Source organism: Rousettus aegyptiacus, unplaced genomic scaffold (genome assembly GCF_014176215.1).
Source record: "Rousettus aegyptiacus isolate mRouAeg1 unplaced genomic scaffold, mRouAeg1.p scaffold_m13_p_8, whole genome shotgun sequence".
Taxonomy (NCBI): Eukaryota; Metazoa; Chordata; class Mammalia; order Chiroptera; family Pteropodidae; genus Rousettus; species Rousettus aegyptiacus.
The window spans coordinates 69,957,929-69,976,491 of NW_023416311.1; the positions used below are offsets into that span (position 1 = coordinate 69,957,929).

At 42.1% G+C, this 18,563-nt stretch overlaps 1 long non-coding RNA gene across 2 annotated transcripts in view; it reads left to right on the forward strand.

Moving 5' to 3' along the window:
- LOC107498718 overlaps positions 1–18,563 on the forward strand; it is a 378,194-nt gene that overhangs the window by 129,198 nt on the left and 230,433 nt on the right. The window lies entirely within an intron of this gene.

Sequence of the window (18,563 nt, forward strand, 5' to 3'; positions counted from 1 at the left end):
CGTTATTTTTATTTCAAGATTTCGATGAAAATAATTTTGTTGAAGAGAGGAGGTGATACTAAAAATCTTCTGCTCTGGGTGTCGAATATGTGAGAGAGGACACCGATCATAGTCTTTCTTTCCTGAGCACGGATACGTAAGGCGGCATGTGAGGGCCAAAAGCACAGGGCTTTCCAGTTGTTTGAAGAGAAAACTTTTCTCGGTTCAGGGCACTGGGTTTTCACAGCTCTGTGGGCTCTACCCTTCAGGAAAAGAGCAGCAGCGGTAGTCAAAAGAAATAACTTCTCTAAGCATCAGGCAGATATTTCCATTGTTTTCTTTCTCAGATGGCCCAGACTCAAACTTCCTTTAGTCTAGTTCAGACAGTTTAACAGTCATACCTTAAAACCCACCCACCCGCCCACTGGGTGAACAGTGCAGGAAGAGGTGACCACTCTTTTTCATGAAGATTATTGATTTCTCCCTCTTGTCCTGTGCAGGGCTTTCTAATACCCTTTTGAATTCATCTTTAATTCTAGCTGGAGAGGAAGCTCCAGGTCGGGTTGGCCAGCCCTGATGTACCATCTATGAGGCCAGCTGGGAGTTACTTGTACTGTAACTCTTTTGCTCCTTGGAGCTCATTAATTCCAGCCCCCTCTTCACCCCCTTCCCTTTAAAGCTGTTTAGTTATTTCCAGCGGAAGTTGCTCATCACATGGAAGAGTCCCCTAGGACCCAACTGCTCACCAAATAACAACCCGAGCTCTTGCTGCTTCTGCTATAAATGCTCTCCTTCCGGGGGATGTTAGTGTGGATGATAAAAGCCTAGATTTGCATACAGTCAGGGCAACATCTCTGTCCTATTAGACTGGGCCAGGTCAGGTCGGTGCAGTGACTCACTGGCAGACAGCAGCTAATCTATCTCCCCACATTCCATCGAGATAGGTGAACACACATCCACATCAAACCTGGTTCCTTTTTTAAAGGCCATATTTACAGTCCATTAGCAGTTAGGGCGAGTGAGAACAAGGCTATTGGTGGCAAGTATGCAATCCATCACCGTAATTAAATGGGTTTAAGTATAGCACACATCTTAGAAAATGAACACAGGTAAGGAAAATTCCTGTCCACTGTCTCCCTCTTTCAGTCTCTGCTTTCATCTCTCTTTTTCTTTGTGTTCTGTCTTTTTGACTTTCTCTTTTTCTGTATATCCCTCTGTATCTCTGCTTTTTCCACCACATTCCTTTCTTTTTTCTTTTATTTTTTTACAAAATCCTTCTTCCTCAATTTAACATCACAACATCTAGTAACATAAGTGAATTCTTTCAGAAATTGAAATAAAACAAAATCTTCGCCCCATTGCCCCCTACTTTTAGCCCTTCTCCTTTTATTCTAGGCAGCCTGCCAGCTCCAGCCAGAGTAATGCACTTGGCTTTGTGGTTAGATTTTTCATCGAGGTTTTGGAGTGGTCCTGGTACTGCCTTGCATCTCCCTTACCATCTACTGTGGTTCAGGTTCTTTTGGTTCATGTGCAAAATTTCAAGCCACTCCTTCCATCCCACCTCTGAGAACTTGATCTTCTCCATAAAATGCCGATCTCTGGTGCTTAGAAAAGTGGCCAAAAGCAAATCTCCAGCGCTGAGCATGTCATTTCTACCTGTACACTGGAACGTATCATAGACCCTAGACCCGAGGTGCCGAGGTGCCAGGGATATCAGACTCATTTCACACAACCTCAAGAAGCAGCTGCCTGCAGAGGGCCTGGCAGCTGTTTAATACACAGAGCAGCAGTACATACCAGTTTAGGGGTGGAAAACAAAGAAGGGGGCCATATCCAATTGCAGCCACAGGGGGAACTGGAGTAGGCAGGAAGTAATTACCTTTGATGCACCTCTCTGCCTCCCAACTTTTAGGAAGCTTAAGAATTCCTCCTTATTTAAAAAAAAAAAAATCGTATATGGCCATCATGCTAGCCAAGGTTGGCTTTCAGGAACAGCTTTAAAAGTTGCCTTTGTGGAAGAAATGACCCCATGAGGAAGAATGCAAACACTCTGAAGGCTCTTCTCCAGGCAGATAAGATTAAGCAAGAATTTAGGGTCCTCCAAAAGAAAATACCAAATCTATTTATTTTCCATAAATACCTGTCTTGCACTCCAGTAGTTATAGTATACCAGAGAAAGGGTATATTTTTTCCACTCTTCTACTAAGCAGCAGGTTTTACACTGATGCAGGGGGCTTCTCTGTTTATGAGTGACTGCATAGGAGTGGTCTTTCTTTCATTAAAATGGACCCTCTCATTGGAAAGATGATGTCTACATTTTTTTTATGACATTTCTTAATTTTGAGTTTCTGTTTGGACAGTTTCTGTACTCATTTTTTTTTTTATTTCTTTAAAAGTAATTAGATACAGCATAGCATAAGTACAGCAAAGTACATGATATATAAATGTTCAGTATATAATAAAGAATAGACATCAAGTCACCACTATCCATGTGAAGGAGTGGAGCATCATTAACATCCTGGAAACCCTCAGGTTTCTTTCTTCCCAGCAACTTTTCCTCTCTCAGAGGAGACCACTCTGTTCTGGGTTTTCTGGTGATCACAGCTGTTCTTTTCTTTATAGTTCAATCACTTAAATATTCATAAACACTGTAGGTTAGTTTTGCCTGCTTTGGAACTTAATATAACAAAAATCAGAGAGTATATATTATTTTGTTTTTTTGCCTCGTTTACTCTACATTGTTTATAATCTTCATCTCTGGTTTATTTGTTTTCATTGTCGTGCAGTATCCCACTGCATGAATATACCAGAATTTATCCATTCCCCCTGGTTCCTTACCCTCTGCTATGAACATTTGTGTATGTTTCCTGGTGTGCATGTTTCTCTAGGGTTTTTATCTAGAAGTGAGTTATGGCTTGATGATAATATTTTATCTTGAAGTGTTGAAAGATCAGGAGGAATTTATAAGTCATCTGAAAGAGAAAGGACATTCCGGGCAGAGAAAACAGAGTGTGCAAAAGCACAGAGGTGCAAAACCACATATATTGAGGAAATCACAGTTCTGTATTATTGGAGTGTGATACTTGAATAACGCTATATGGAGTTCCCAGTATGAACAAGGCAGTAAATGTTATAGTGCACATTTATCTTATATGATAATGGACACATTTTGAGTTCTCACCTTCACAGTGCTGGCCACGGAGTCCAACTATAGCGGCACCATGTAGTCAGACCTAGTTGTTGTAGGACCAAGAGAAATCCTGAGAAGTTTTGTTTGCTAGGAATCATCTACATTTTAAATGGCAAGTAGGGTTCATCTTGTAATTAGGTCTGATTTTTGCTGAGTAGGTGCCCAGAATATTATGTTTTGAAGAATCTGAGGCTATGTCTGCTATTAGCAAGAAAGCCTTGATTGACAGTGTGTAGGCCATGTATGTGGATTCGCCGACTTTTATCTAAATGCAGTAGTTCAGACACTGCGGAGGAGTCTTCTGGAGTCTAGCTCATGCTGTTTCACATATTGTTTACTTTATTACATGTACAATGCTGCTCTAATTACCAGACCTACAATTATAAACTGTAATAGCCATTCGTGTGCCTGGGAAGAACAGCTACTGGGACAAACAAAATTTAAATTCCTTTGGCTTTCAAATGACAGGAAGAAGAGCACTGAATTCAAGGAATTCAAGGTCTTACTTAAGAAATGATAAAACAAAAAATTTCATGTCTCTTAAACCAAAATGATCTCAACATTCTGTCCCATGAGCTGGAATGGTACAATATATATATGTATATCTAGAAGAGTGGTTTGATTTGTCTCTCTGAAAATATCGGTTTCCTAGTATTTAAAAAAAAAAAAAAAAAAAAAAAGCCCTTCGTGTTAGGGTAAGGTTTTGCCTCAGGTAGCCTGTTATGAGATACATACATACCAAGTCAAGTGACCAGGAAGAAACAGGCCTATGTGATAAATTAATACTATCGGTGAATTATTTGTTCACCTGTGGAAAACAAAGATGAGTTTTCTCATTAAGTGGCCATCCTTTGATTGTTGCTGCAGCTGTGGCAGCCAGACCATGTGGAAAGATTATAGTCATGTGGGATGGTGCATAGGAAACCTAAGGGACCTTTGACTTAATAAATAGAGACCAGAAACTAGGTGCTCCCAATACTATGTGAGCACATCTAAGAGCAGCTCCTGTATGTCTGTGGTGGAAATAAAAAACCACAAAGCATTTTAACTCTGGTATCGAGGCCCTGAATCCCCGTAGAAACCCTTCTATGTTGTGTGAACTTGGATGGATTCTTTGTCGTCCCTGAATCTCACTTGCCTCACCTGTAAAATGAGAAAATTATACTCATAATGTTGTTAAATGGATCTAATAAAATAAGATTACATATGTGCAAGTGATCCTTTAAATTATACAGCACTGTATAAATATTAGATATTATTATTTTACCTTGTAAGGTTATTGCAAGTTTCAAAAGAGACAATGTACTTGAAATCACTTGGAAAAAATCCGTCTGAGGAAGTACAAATGTAAGGTGGTAGCTGAAGTAATGTTATCAGTGCTTTTAGTTATGAGTGGCTTGAGACAGCGTGAGAAGTATATTAAAGAGGGTAGAGGGGCATTATGGAAATAAAAGGTTTAGAGAATTTTAAAAACAGGCAAGTGGTCAATCCAATAAAAATGGAAAATGAACCTTGGAATTTTTCAGAACAGAAGCATCAATGTCAGTGAAGCTGTGAACAGGTTAGTAATCGTTCAGCCAATGAATCCAATTAGCATTTTATATTTTATAGGCATTTTTGATACTAAGAAAGAGAGACAGACTCAGGTTACAATGAAGAAATGGAGATTCATTGATGGATGCATATAGGCAGGAATCTGTGCCACACCTCATGGGAAATTACAAAGAGCCAAGTCCTGACAGAGAATGAATGGCAGGTATGGGGAAATTATGTAGGATCAAAAGCAACTCTAGGAAGTGGGTGAATACATTGCCCTAGAGTGGCAGGAGTTTTCTAATTTTCTACTATTCATGCCACTACACGACCAAGTGGCTCATCTTCTCTTCTGTATGTCACTCAGTTTCTACTTTCTGGTAATCCAGGCTCGTCTTAGCTCTTGCTGACCCATCGTTTGTCTTGCCTGTGGCTTCTGCAGCTTTAGTTTGCTGCTCAATGTCTCTCAACTTCCATTTCCTTCCTGCTTCCAACCCATGACTCTCTCTCCGTCTCTCATTTTCACTTAGACTTAAGGAGAGAGAATCTAAGTGGCTCTGTTTATCCCCCATTGCCTTTTGCTGGACCTGACTTTCATGCTAGGCCAAGGTCAGAGACTGTCTGCTCTTAGGTGATGCTTCTATATGTGTGGTCAGGGAAGCGGAGTCATATGATGTGAGCATAACAATTTATGCTTCAAGAATCCCTTAGCTTAGAGCTGTTGATGGGCTTCTCTTAGAGATTGTGTGGAGCAGGGTCAGTTGGTGAAAATGTATTCCGAAGTTTTACTCCATGTATGAGGGCGCTTGGAGTTCTGTGACACATGGTTTACTTCCCATTACTAACTAGGTCAGTAGGAGCAGTGGCTTGTGTAAGTCACTCTCTGTAAAAACAAACAAACTAAACAAACACCCTTCCTAAGTACACAGATGGTGGTGATGGTGGCAAAGAAGATAAAGAAGAATTAGCAGAAGGAGAACAGGAAGAAGAAAAATGTAGAGATTTTGAAATGTCTCTTTTTCAGCCACTATGGAAAGATAGAAAGTGCATGCTCTAAAGTGTCAAATATTGTACTTGGCCAAAACTGAGAATTGTTTTGGGTTCTGGTTATTTTACCGAAAGTAGATGTAAAGTAGTTTCTTCCAAAAGGTTTCGAGCACTTTTTAAAACAGGCAAGCAGTCGATTCAATAAAAATGGAAGATGAACCCTGGAATTTTCCGGAATTTTCTGGTTAAGAATCTCAGGATTTTAGATCAGAAAAAAAAAAAAAAAAAAACCTCAGGGTAACTTCCATCTTCATTTTGCACAGTCTCACCCCCTTCCTTCATCTTGAAGAGAGAAGTGAGGCTCTCTGAGGTTGCGCGGCTGAGTGAGCTTAGACGGCCTCTGCTCTGGGACTGCAGAACTGAGGAGTGAGTTCAGCTGAGGAGATTCTCTGCCACAGAACCACTAACTCGGATCGCTGGCTTCCACTCGGGTACTTGTGAAGATGAAAACCTTACTGGCTTGAGGAGTTCCTCTTTCCATGTTGGGCAGCTGGCCTGGAATTCTTGCCAATCTTTCCTTTATAAAACAGAAACCTGCTTTTTTTTTTTTTTTTTTTTTTTTCTTGTGAAGGGGTGGTGTGTTTTCTAAGATTCGTCTCCAGCCCTTGGGCATTTACATGCTACCTCTCTGTGTCCCATTCTCACTTCCAATTTACTTGGCCTCAGAGCCATGACCGAGTGGCTGCAGAAGGAAGCCATCTTGGCTTCCAGGTGCTTGTGAAGGCTGTGCCACTAACGGCAAAAACAAAACAAACAGCAGCAGCAAAGTGCCCAAAGTGCCGGCTTAATCAGTCTCCTGACTTTATTACAACAGTGGCTATCCTGGGTGAACCTTTTTATAAGTTTTGTGTTCTGCTAACAAACGACAAAAAATATTGCCACTGGATTAAAAAAAAATTCAAAAATTCATGCATTATGGCAGTAGCCGAGATTCTCATAGTTCTAGAATTGTAAACAAAATAACCGAAATATGTATTAGGTATCTGTCGTTTTAACTACGTGGCCTTGGGCAATTTACTTCATCCCTGCGCTTCGCTTTGCTTCTCATCTGAGATATCTATTTTCTTAGCACTGTACCTGGCTTATAGGAAGTACTTAATAAACATTAACTATTAATATTTCACACCTTTTTATTAAGTCATCATAAAAAATTTATGAAGAATGAAACTCAGCGAAGTCAAACAATTTGCTCATATTCTAGAAGGTAATAAGTGATGGAGTTAGATTAGGGAACTAATTCTGACTTTCATTTCTGCTCCACCAGAACTACCCACGGTAACCCTGGTAATTGGGAGAGTATTCTGGAGAAGATCCTAGTGCAGGAAACTTTCTTCCTTCTTTTCATTTTGATGAGGACTGGACAGGGGGAAGCCCTATGTATACTGGGTTTCCTCACAACGGAGTCAGGAAATCCAGTGCAGTTCCTGCCTCAAGGTCCCTTTCCTATTGGGCATCTGTGGGCCTCGTCAATACCCATAGGTGGCAGGATCCTGGATTCTGGAGGTGTCTGAGGAGAGCTGTGTTCCTTCACCACCCCTGCCTATGGTTTAGACCGTTTGCCACTCTCTAAGGGGCCTCAGGAACTTCTTGCACAGAATCTGGCCTCCTTACTTTGGCATCTCAACATAATGCTCACCAGATTTTGCTTTCATCAAGTTAGGATGGCTAATGTGCATGGAATTACTCAATAAGACTTATTGAGGACCCCACATAAAACCTGACCGGTTTTATTACTTAGGTGATGAAAAAGGTGGCCCTTACCTGTGAAAAACCATACAGTTGGCCACCCCTGCTGAAACAGTCTTGTTGACTAAAGTTCTGAAAAGTCCAGAGAGTGATGAGGGCAGGATTTTATTGACACCTAAAAACAGGCAAATTGGTAGCTCCTCATTTTTTTCTTCATTGAGAGAGGTAGCAGTGGAGCCTGTTCTCAGATGCCAGCCTAAGGCTAGTCTGACTACATTCGATACCCCAGGAGAGATCCATGAAAACTCAAGTGAAAGGAAAGTTAGAATTCAGTTGAACCAGGAAGATTCTTTGAAAAAGGACTTTTGGATAGTCATCTGGAAAGTGTGTACCCTTAGGAGTTATGCATAATGATCGCCTTAAGACAAGAGTAGGAGTGGGATGGGGTGGGGAAGTGTCTGTGTGCCCAGAAATCCACCCAATTGCATCCAGCGCCACATGCAAACACCTAAAACAAATGAGTCTCTTAGGACATCGCCTCCAGCTTTTTATGCAGTCACTGAATCTGTTGGCTTTCTTGTCCTCTTCAAGAGAAGTTTTAGACAATTTCCACTATCCTTCCACAGACTATTGCTAAATGACCAGATGTGGAAAATGTCTACGGCCTGACCTTACTGCCAGCAGCCTACAACCATTCCAGACAGTGAAAGATTTGTAGTAAAGAAATTATTATTATTATTATTATTATTATTATTATTATTATTTTCCCCCCTCATCCTTGACCTTGGCATTCCCTTGTTGCCTTCTCTTTCGTGACACCTAGGCTTGGTGTTATCTACCTTGGGTATTCTCATGAATACTTGCTGAATTTTCATTTATATTGAATAAATTTAGAAGACTGAAGCTCTGTAAGTTTCAGACCTCTTGAGAAAGGGGTGTGTGTGTGTATGTGTGTGTGTAAGAAAAACTCTCAGCTTGTCTCATGTCTGAAAGGCCTCCTGAATCTCTGAGCTCAATCTGGGAATAAAGCAGATTGGTTACTTTCTTTCTGATGGGTTTTATCAAAATGCGATAAAGAAAAATGGTGGGCTGAGTTCTCACAGTTCTGTCAGGGGCTCTGTTACAGGTAAACCAGGCTGTAACTCACTTGCCCTGTGACAGTTTTTATTACTCTTTTTTAGTGTAGTTTTGAGGAAGGGAATTGCCCTAGACAACAGATGTGGGAAACTTTTTTCTTTCTCCCTGTCCTGTGGAGAGGCCTAAGGCTCCAGCCCGGTGACTCATTGTTGTGGTATTATATGCCTCAAGATTAAGTGTGTGCTGTGGAAAGTGTGGGGCAGGATTTATCAGTGCAAGTTCTTCCTTTGAAGTATCAGGGCAGGCTACTTTGCTGATGGTTTCTGGACCCTAGCCAAGCCCCAATATGCTGTGAAAATAGCCGTCTTAGGTTTTCTTGGCACATGAGCACATTTGCACTTGATTCTCAGACCTCCACTGCTTTCTGATGTTTTTGAGGCAAGTGTTCTTGGGAGTTAGGGCCTGGGGCCAAATTGTAACCCTGCCTGTTTGTGCCCCTTCAAATGCCCCATCCAAACATGGTTTTGATGGCTCTAGATATGGACTGCAACACCAACTTGAATGAGAATATCCCTGAGTTCCGAAGTGCGGGCTGGCTCTGAGTTGCTTTTAAGCCTTTATATAAATTTCTCTGTAACCCACATTTCCTGCTGCCCTGCCCCTACTAACAAAATGTTGATGCTTAAGGCTTTTTACTGCAACAATGCTTTCTACAACAATGAGTCTTTGCATTTTCAGCCTGAAACTAAAGCAATATATATGGGGGACTAAAACCTCAGTGATGCCATTATAACCAGTAAATAAACAAAACAAAACAAAAAGCCATCTTTCTCTAGTGAAAAATCCATCATCTGTTTGTCTGCATCTCCCTCCTCCCACCACTCAGAGTCATACTGTTATTAATTTTGAGAACAAAGGACATAAAAAATTAATTACATTACATTCCCAGACACCCTTGCAGAGGTTAATATATCAGACGTATTTCTCATCGCCCAGCTATGTGTAATAAATAGCTTCCTTGTAAATGCAGATTTCCCAATAGACTCCCCATTTCAAGATTCTATCCAGCCTGGGAACCAGACTCTGTCCTTCCTGATTTAAATCTTGCCAACCTGTGTTGGGGAACCCATATGTAACCTTGCTGAGCATCTTTCTTTCTCTCAACTTTCTGATTGGGCAGACCCTTTCAGAAAGGCAACTTGATATAACTACACTTAAATTTTAAAGAGAGCTCAGAAAGCCATCAGGTCCATGTCCATTGACCTCCTGGTTGAAAACATAATTGAATGTTGGTCGCATATAGGTTTCTGTTATGAGTTGAATTGTGTTCCCCTCCTCCAAGTTCATATGTTGAAATCCTAACCCCAGTACCTCAGAATGTGCAGAATGTGACCTTATTTGGAGATGGGAGTCTTTGCAGATGTAATCAACTTAAAATGAGGTCACTAGGGTGGGACTCACACACAAGGAGAATACCATATGAACATCAAGACAGAAATCTACAAGTCAAAAGAAAGGTGTGGGACAGATTCTTCCTTCACTTCCTGCCCTCAGAAGGAACAAGCCCTGCTGACACCTCGATTTTGGACTTCTAACCTCCAGAACTGTGAGACAATAAATTTCTGGTTTTTAAGCCACTAAGTACATCAGTGGTACTTTGTTATGGAAGCCCTAGCAAACTAATACAAGTCCTTTGGACAGCAGACTCTGAGGCAGAGATTTGCATTAAGGATATTTGAGGGAAGAACTCTTGGGATAAATTTCCATGGATGAGAAAGGAAAGAAGCAGACTGAGAAGAAGTAGTCATGGAACTGCAATATGATCTCAGCAAAGGCCTTGACTGACTCCGTGGGAAGCTCTGTGTCTTGAATAGTTCTTCACTGTTGGAATGTGGGTCTGGGCCTTTATACCCTCCTGTATCCATCATCGGGTGTGTGCTGCTGCTGGAAGAAGGTATACCCTTGGGTGAGGCAGATTTCTCTAGCCTAGGCAATTTCTAAAGAGGACAGACATTTGGGGACAGTGTTTTGGGAGCAAACTCAGCAGCTGGGGGCATAAATCCTTCATTCCTCAGAAGGCATTTGGGTGGTACATCATAGTGAATACCACAAATACATGTCATGATGGGTTCTTAAATTTTATGGTTTTCACAATAAAGTTGAGCTTTGTAAGGCATGGAACCTCTGTTCAGTTCACCTTTCCTCATCTAACTTCTAGATGAAACAGGCTGTGGCGCCCATGCCTTTGAACCTACTCTGGGAGAACGTGGGTTGTTAGAGGTGTATCAATCAGTGTCTAGACAGGAAGACAGAACTACTCTGGATGCCTCAAACAGAGTAGATTAATAGAGTCAAAAGGTTACAAAAGTGCTGGAAAGGCTAGGGGGTGATGCACAAGGAGAGGTGGCTGTTCCCCAGAGATCAGGAAGCTGGCTTTGACCTGAGGCCAGACAGAACCTATAAGCCTACACCCTCTGCTGAGCTGCTAAAGGTGCTGCTGCCATGGCTGTTGGATCTACGCTGTTCCCTTTGAACAGGAACTCAGGATGCCATACTTTGATGCTGGTGAAACTAGGAATGATGCTCCTAGAACTCAGTCACCGGGGAGCTGCTGGAGCCCAAGATATAGTTGTTGGTCCCAGTTCTCCTGCCATTGGTGACAGCACCAGAAGCAGACAAAAAAAGTCTCCTCTTTCTTCTATCTTCTAGTTTCCCTTCTGGAAGTGAGACGGGAGTGTAATAGGAGAAAATGGAAGAATGAACAGGGATCTGGGACAGCAGATAATAGTCCAGTCTCTCTCAGACTTGTCCATGCTGTGTCTCAGGTGAGCAGATGGTCCTGAGAGGGAGGACCCATGGCCAGGAATGGAGCATCACAGAGCAATGGCCTGGAAGACCCTCCTCGTCTGAGGAGGGGACCCATTCTCTGAGCAGTGTATGACTCTGGATTTTGGCTGATCTTCCACTGCCATCTGCTCCCTGCTCCACATCCCTCTGGGAACAGAACTTTCCCAAACAATTTCATACCAAGGCCAAGTTGGTGAAAAGGAGCTTTGTTTCTAGAGGAGATGTTGTTATAATCTTGTTGTAGAAACCAGGTCTACCAGCTTTCAGCCAGTTTTCTCTTGACTACACTATGGCACAGCTGCAGCCAGCTTCCCTTTTCCTTTCCTTCTGGTTCCCAACAGGAGTGCTGGGTCACCTCTAAGGTATAATGAGCATGGACCACAAAAGGGCCACCTGGATCAAAACTACTCAGTCACTTAAGTCAAATACCTGGGCAAGGTATTTGAATTTCTGGTTATTTGCATTCACAAAAATAAGTGTTGTTTGAACACATTTATTTTTCTGGGACATTAATAAAATAATAGCACCTTCCTTATTATGAATAAAACTTCTCATGTTTATTGTCTATTAACTAAGGACAAGTGCTTGTGTTATGGATAGTGGAGGGAATACAAAGAAGCAAAAGAAATATCCTTACGAAGAAGTTTAACCCTATGAAGGAGTCCATTTACAGAAATAAAGTAACTGAATTGCAGAAAGAAAACTAGTCAGTGATACCAAAACTTCAGATTGGCAAACCCAAGCCATTCCAATAAACAACTCCCTTTTTATTGAATACATTCAGTAGCATTCGACCTAACATTCAAGATAATGTTCCTTAGTATCTTGTGTTATGTGATTATAGACTGATACGTGTTTGGTCTAAGGTTACTTTGACTCTCTTCCTTTGCCCTTAGGGAAGGTGACTGAGCAGGCTTTCTACAGTGCTTAGCTTTGTGGATACAAAATAAGCAATGTGTCGTATTCCTTCTGCCTAACCATGTGGTTGGTATAATTTTCCAGGACAGCTGAATTCGACAGCCTCGGTGTGGCAGTTCAACATGAGTGAGGACCAAATGGTAGGCGATAAAGATTGTCAGAAAAGACCTCTGAGGCTGCTAGGCACTGCTACCGGACAGACAATCAAATTACATAGCAGGCCCAAAGCAAAGGTGCTGCCAGATTCTTCACACCTGGGAATTTTATTCACCAACCAGACCCCATATTGCTCCTAAATTTAAGAGACTTGATGAAAATTTTATCAAAGCAACACTGTAGTTGGTAACTTATAACTACTATCTAGCAAATTATTCTAGCCACCTAGCAATTTCTTCAAATCACAGACAATAAGCTAGACCCATTCCTTTGTCTTTTGAGCTGTCACTATGCTCAACGGAAGTACTAGCGTTACCATGGTTTCCTTAGTGATGCATGTGTTACACAGGGGAGAGTGTGGTTGGAGGAAGCAAAGAATGGAAAGGAAGAGACATTGCTATTCCTTGTCTGTAGGGTGCCAGCAATATTTTACTGCTTCACATTGGAGATGAAGGTCCACCTGGTGGAAGGTTGCCTTCACTTAAAAATTGTGAAGTTTATTCTGTGTGCCAGGCATTTTGCCATTTTAACTCCCAGAAAAGACAGCTAATTTATCCTGATACATTTGGTATGTTTCCCTAAGACAACAAAGAAAGGAAGGCAGTTTTGTGGAGCCACAGTTGTATATGGGCTTAATTTGAAACTATTAATTTCATTAGCTTTAATATTCTAATTGTATCTCTGCATTTCACCCTGAAACACATTATTGCTCAAACGAGTTGGCTCAGAAAATAATTGCCATGTTCTTGCATAGAGAATATTCAAAACAAAGGGCTTTTGTAGCAGGGCTGGAAGGAGTGTTTTTTGATTGTTTCTCCCTCCCCTCCCCCTGTTTTTTCAATAGACTCCAACCCTCGTGTTCAGTAAGGCCTCCACGCAATTGGGAGCTATGGAATATGGTCCTGCCAGGGTGTGGGCTAACCTGGACAGGTTCCTGACTAGTCATCTGCTTCTGTGAAGACTTAAGGCCAATGTTTATTAAGGTTCTCTTACGATGCTAGGGAATCTGTCGTCTACTTCTCAGAGGTTCCTTTCTGGATAGAGGCAGCAAAATGTTGCCACAGGTTCCACAGGAGTGTGAGAGTCACCAGGAGATCTGACTTTTATAATAGTCCTCTTTCATCTTGTAAGTCAGAGTGACTGGGCAACTGAGTAACACTTTGTGTTTGCAAGGTGTTGGGATTTTATGGGATAATTAATCTTTATAGAGCCCTGGGCTGCTAGGGGACTTCCATTAATCCCACTTTGAAATGAGAAAAAAAGTAAATTTTGTGGAATTTCCCCATTCATGATTCAATGTTGATAAAGAATTCCAGAAAGATTGATTTTATTGCTCATGCCAGTCATTTCTCAAGGTTAAAAATCCTGGGAAAGTATTTGACACTAAAGGAGAACTGAGGGGGCTCACTAGAGCGGACCATGTCGCGTCGGAGACACCTCTCTCTCCAGGAGGATCGACATAGGGCATCTTTCCTCCATAGCCATCAGGTGCTCTTTTGAGACCTTGGCATTCTACTCCCGATCAATAATCTGCGGCATTTGCCGAGCATCTATAATGTGTCCAACTTTGTGCATGGTGATGTGGTGAAGGCAGAAGGCGCAGACAGCATGGCTCCTAATCTTTAAAAGCATCTAAAGTCTGGAAGGAGAGGTAAGCTTCATACAAATGAATTCGTTAAAGAAAAATGTCAGGTAGTATATCAACCTCTGCTAAGTGTTTACAGGTCAGAATTTTTTCTCTTGCCATCGGAACAGAGAAAGGGAAGAGAACATCAAGACTCAGAGTAACCAGAGAAGGCTTCCTTAAGGAGGAGAGGCTGAAATTGTAGAGAAGAGAGAGAAAATCTAATAGATTCTTTACTGTTGTGAGCTCCCAGTTCCACCAATACCATACTGGTGCTTCATTTCTCTCATAAACCACAGTCAAACACAAACAGAGGTTTGGCCTCTGCAACGACAAGCAGAGAACGCAAGACCATGTTGAGATGCCTAGGATGGCAAGCTCCCTCTCTCCTGCCTGAGTGACTCAAGGCTCAGATGGATGACAAAAAAGGACAGGCCATTGGTCTTCCAGTTTGCTTTTGAATAGATGAAATCAGGGCTCTAACTCTGTTTCAAAGTGAGGAGATTTAGCAGAAGGCATAATGGGGAGGAGACTGGTAGAGAGTCTGAGCTGGTTAGATATGAAAGCTTGTGTGAAAAAGCAACAGAAAACCTGGTTTGCTGCTAAGGGTGGTAGCCTAGTGCTATAGAGTCTTGAGGTTAGACATGTTGTAGCAATTAAGGGGTAATTATTAGAATTCATTGGGCAGGCTAGTGACATGGGAAGAGAGGGGTGTTTTGAAATATTGAAGTGACATACTGAAAAGATTGGAGGGGAAGAGAAAACTAGCATCAGGGATACGAATTAGAATGCATATTTTTTTAAGGTGATAGTGATAACAGGCAGAAAAGAAAGGGCAAATCACTAAGATTTTGCAAATAATAGGCTTGGTGACAATGTACATAGATTATGAGGAAGATAACGAGGAAAAAAGAGGAGGGTGAGAAGCTAGTGGTCTGAGCAGTCCCCCGAAGCTTTCCAATACTCTGTTGTCTAAAGTGGTTTGTCCGCCTTACACATGGGCTGGGTGACGTTTCATGTGCAACACACTTCCATTGTCTCATAGTAGTATCTTTAAAAAAATCTTTTAAAAATGTATGTAAAATGTATCTGTCACGTTGATTTTTTTTTTTGAGTGTGCAGTTCAGTAGCGTTAAGTACGTTCACATTGTCAGGCTGCCACACCAGTCTTTCCACACTCGGTTCTTGTTCAGATTGCTTTCTGAAACCCACTTGAGATTTCTCTACCCAATTAAAAAAAAAATAGTACAAAAACTAACTTGCAGTTTTGATTCTTGAGAGTAACAGTGAACACACACTCGAGAACCACTATCCTGGCGTGTAAGGTAATAGTGGTGAAGAGGGTGGGCTCTGGGTCAGACCACTTGTGGTCGCGTCCTGGGTCCCTCCCTTACTAGCAGTGTGACCTTGTTTCACATCTACAAAATGGAAGAGTGACACCAGTCCCCCCACCACAGGGCTGCTATGAGCATGAAAACATAGGAAGCACCGGGAAGAGCATCTGCACACAGTATGCGTCATATAAATGTTAGTTATCATTGCCCTCCTGACCTCTTGGTTCCATTTCTTCTCCCAGCTCGCATAGGGGAAAGCACTAACTCCAACTCCGTGATCTATACTCAACTCATGATTTTAAGCTCTTCAGATTCTGTGAGAGTGAAGGCTTAAGGATTATTTTTGCTCTTAAAGCCCTCAAAATATTGACTGCCTGACTATGAAATGATCTCTCTTCCATCTACTTTGAAGTCATTCTCTTTCCCTTTTTTCTTTTTCTCCCTTTTTCTTTCCTTTCTTTTTTGGACTTTATCTTCAAACCAGAAGATAGTGCCACTTTCCCTACCCCTCTGAGCCGAGGATTCTGGAAGAAAGAGAAGTTTAGCTCCTATGTATACATGTTCCTTTTCTTGAAAACTTTAAAAATTATTTTAGTTTTATTTTTGTTAGATTTGTTGTTTGTTTTCTTTTTTCTTTCCTTTCTAGGGAAGGAGAAGAAAAATTGTGGCTTCGAAATTAGAGCAAATACATACACCTACTTTACCTTTGTATAAAGTTGGCCTAATCTAAGATCCAGGGCAGCTGTGGTGGCCCAGGAAGGTCTGGCAAGAGGAGACTGATGGCTCCTCCTGAGGGGCCTTTCGGGAGCTGTGCTACCTCTGTCATAACCGCTCAGAACATCCAGAAACTTCCCTGCCCCTCTCTGCACTGCCTCATCCTCCTCCACCTTCCGGGGTCATTCAGGCTCTGACAACCCCTCCCCCCAGCACCCTTCAGGATTTCTTTGATGTCCCAACCACTCTGTGTGTCCCACAGGAGTATCTGTCCTGTGAGGAGCCATGCTTGGCCTGCACTACCTCACTCACTGCCCACAGACTCGGTGCCATGGCGACCGTTCTCACAAACATACACAGATGGCCAGATAGTGCCTGGTGACAATAGACCAAAGTGCTATAATAGGACCTCACCACGCGGAGGCCACTCTTACACACCCTAGTACCCATTCCACGTGGGGGCCTCCATCAGGAGGAGGACCATTCTGTTGCCCTGAGAGCATCTGAGGCGCCTTTCCAGAGAACAGCTGTGGGGTGCTCACCTTCCCAGCTCGCTGCCCAGGAAGGAAAGGAGGACTGAGGAGCGTCTCTGGGGATTTCCAGCTGGGTCCGTGCAGAAGCATTCCCATGAGTCAGCTTTCTGGTTGCAGACCAGGAGCCCTGCCTGGAAATAAGCTGTTCAATAACCCTATGACAATAGTTTCTTTCTGTGAAGTGGTAGCTGCATTGCCAGCACTACTGGGACTCAGAGCTTATGCACATTTGCACAGTGTCTTTTAAAATAGGGCAGGCTGAGGTTTGTTCTTGTTATTGGTTTACAATAAATTTAGTTTAACTCTGAACCTCAGTTGGCCAGACAGCTTTTCTTTTTACATTTCTCCTCACTCTTTCCCTTTGTCCTGATTTTTAAGGAACCAAGGACATTAGATCTTGTATTTGTATCCTCAGAATGCAGAGTGGCACTTGAAACACTGGATGCATATAATGCATCTTCCTGAAGCTTCAGTTCTAAGTACATAAGGGATATAAAACGTTATTTTTATATTCAAGTGTGGACTTACAGAAAAAATATAAAAGATTTCCACAAGTTTCAAGATAAAACATGGGACTTCATATTATGTGCTGTTGAAGTGAGCGCTAACACCTGAGACTTTGAAGAAGGCATTCACTCACCCAAGGCCTTTAGGCTAACCCTTTAGGTGACGTGCTGACTCTGCCGGTCTTCGAGAGGTTTTGGTATGAAAGTTTGGGAAGCGCCCTTTGTGACATGGTGACCTTGACTGTCTCTGTAGCTATTTTTGGAAAAGAAGTGATTTTTTGTGGACCACATACCATGAGAAACTGGTACACAGAGATTTGAAAAAAGCTGAACAGATTCCAATCTGATAAAATCTCAGATGCGTAGTAATGCAATCGTAGTGTTGATTTGAGGCAACAGGAGAAATACAGGTGACACAGTGTTGATGATAAGGTCAGTTTGTCTTTACAATGAAAACCAGTATTTTTCAGTCTGGTTCTCTCCAGATTTTAATTTTCTGCACTAACCAGAGCATATTAGTTCAGAACTTATCCAAAAATGTGTGTTAATTTATGATCGTATTCCTTCTGAATGCACTATGCTATACCTACCTAGAACCTTTTATCATATGATAAAACCAATTACTTTCATCTTTATCTCTTTCCCAAGAGGCCAAGTGGGAATATCGGCACTGGGTACCAGAGAGCTGAGAACACTGAGTGGTTCACTTCCCACCAGACTGTTTCTTAGTAAACTCTGGATACTTCTTTTGGTCACCCATACTAGCCAGTCAGACAATGAGGCTCAGTTGTGGGTTTTTACGGGCAGAGGAAGGAAAGAATACCCCTGCTGTCCTTCGGTTCTCAGTGACTGGAAGAGTGACGAACACTTTGTGGAGAAGCTGGGTGAATGCTGACACAGTCACATTTTGTATACATGGGAATATTACAAACAGATTGCTACAGACCACATGACAGTGGCAGCTCCTTCCTGGCTCCGATGTGTTGCGCAAAACTGTAGTTCTGGGGAGGTGGCTCTGGTATAGCGAAAGGATGCATATCGAGCTTCCAATTTTGTAATTATTGACTATTACATTTGACTTTGGGCAAGAAACTTAACTTCTTGGAGTATCAGTTTGTACAATGAGGAGACATGACATCTACTTCAAGAGATGATTGTCTTTAAATGAGATCATGTATATACCTGGATTAAATACAGTGCCTGGCACATAGTAGGTGCCCAACAAGCAATAGGTGACCCAGAAGTGACAAGACCTCCATAGCAGGTAGCTGTACAGGTGATGACATTATTCTCTCCCTCTCAAAACACACACACACAAATCCCCAAACTCAAAAATCCAGTCGAGCAGAAGGTTGAATTCCAGCACATTCTGAAGACAGGAATAGGCGCCATCGACCCAGAGGCCCCGGGACGGGTCAC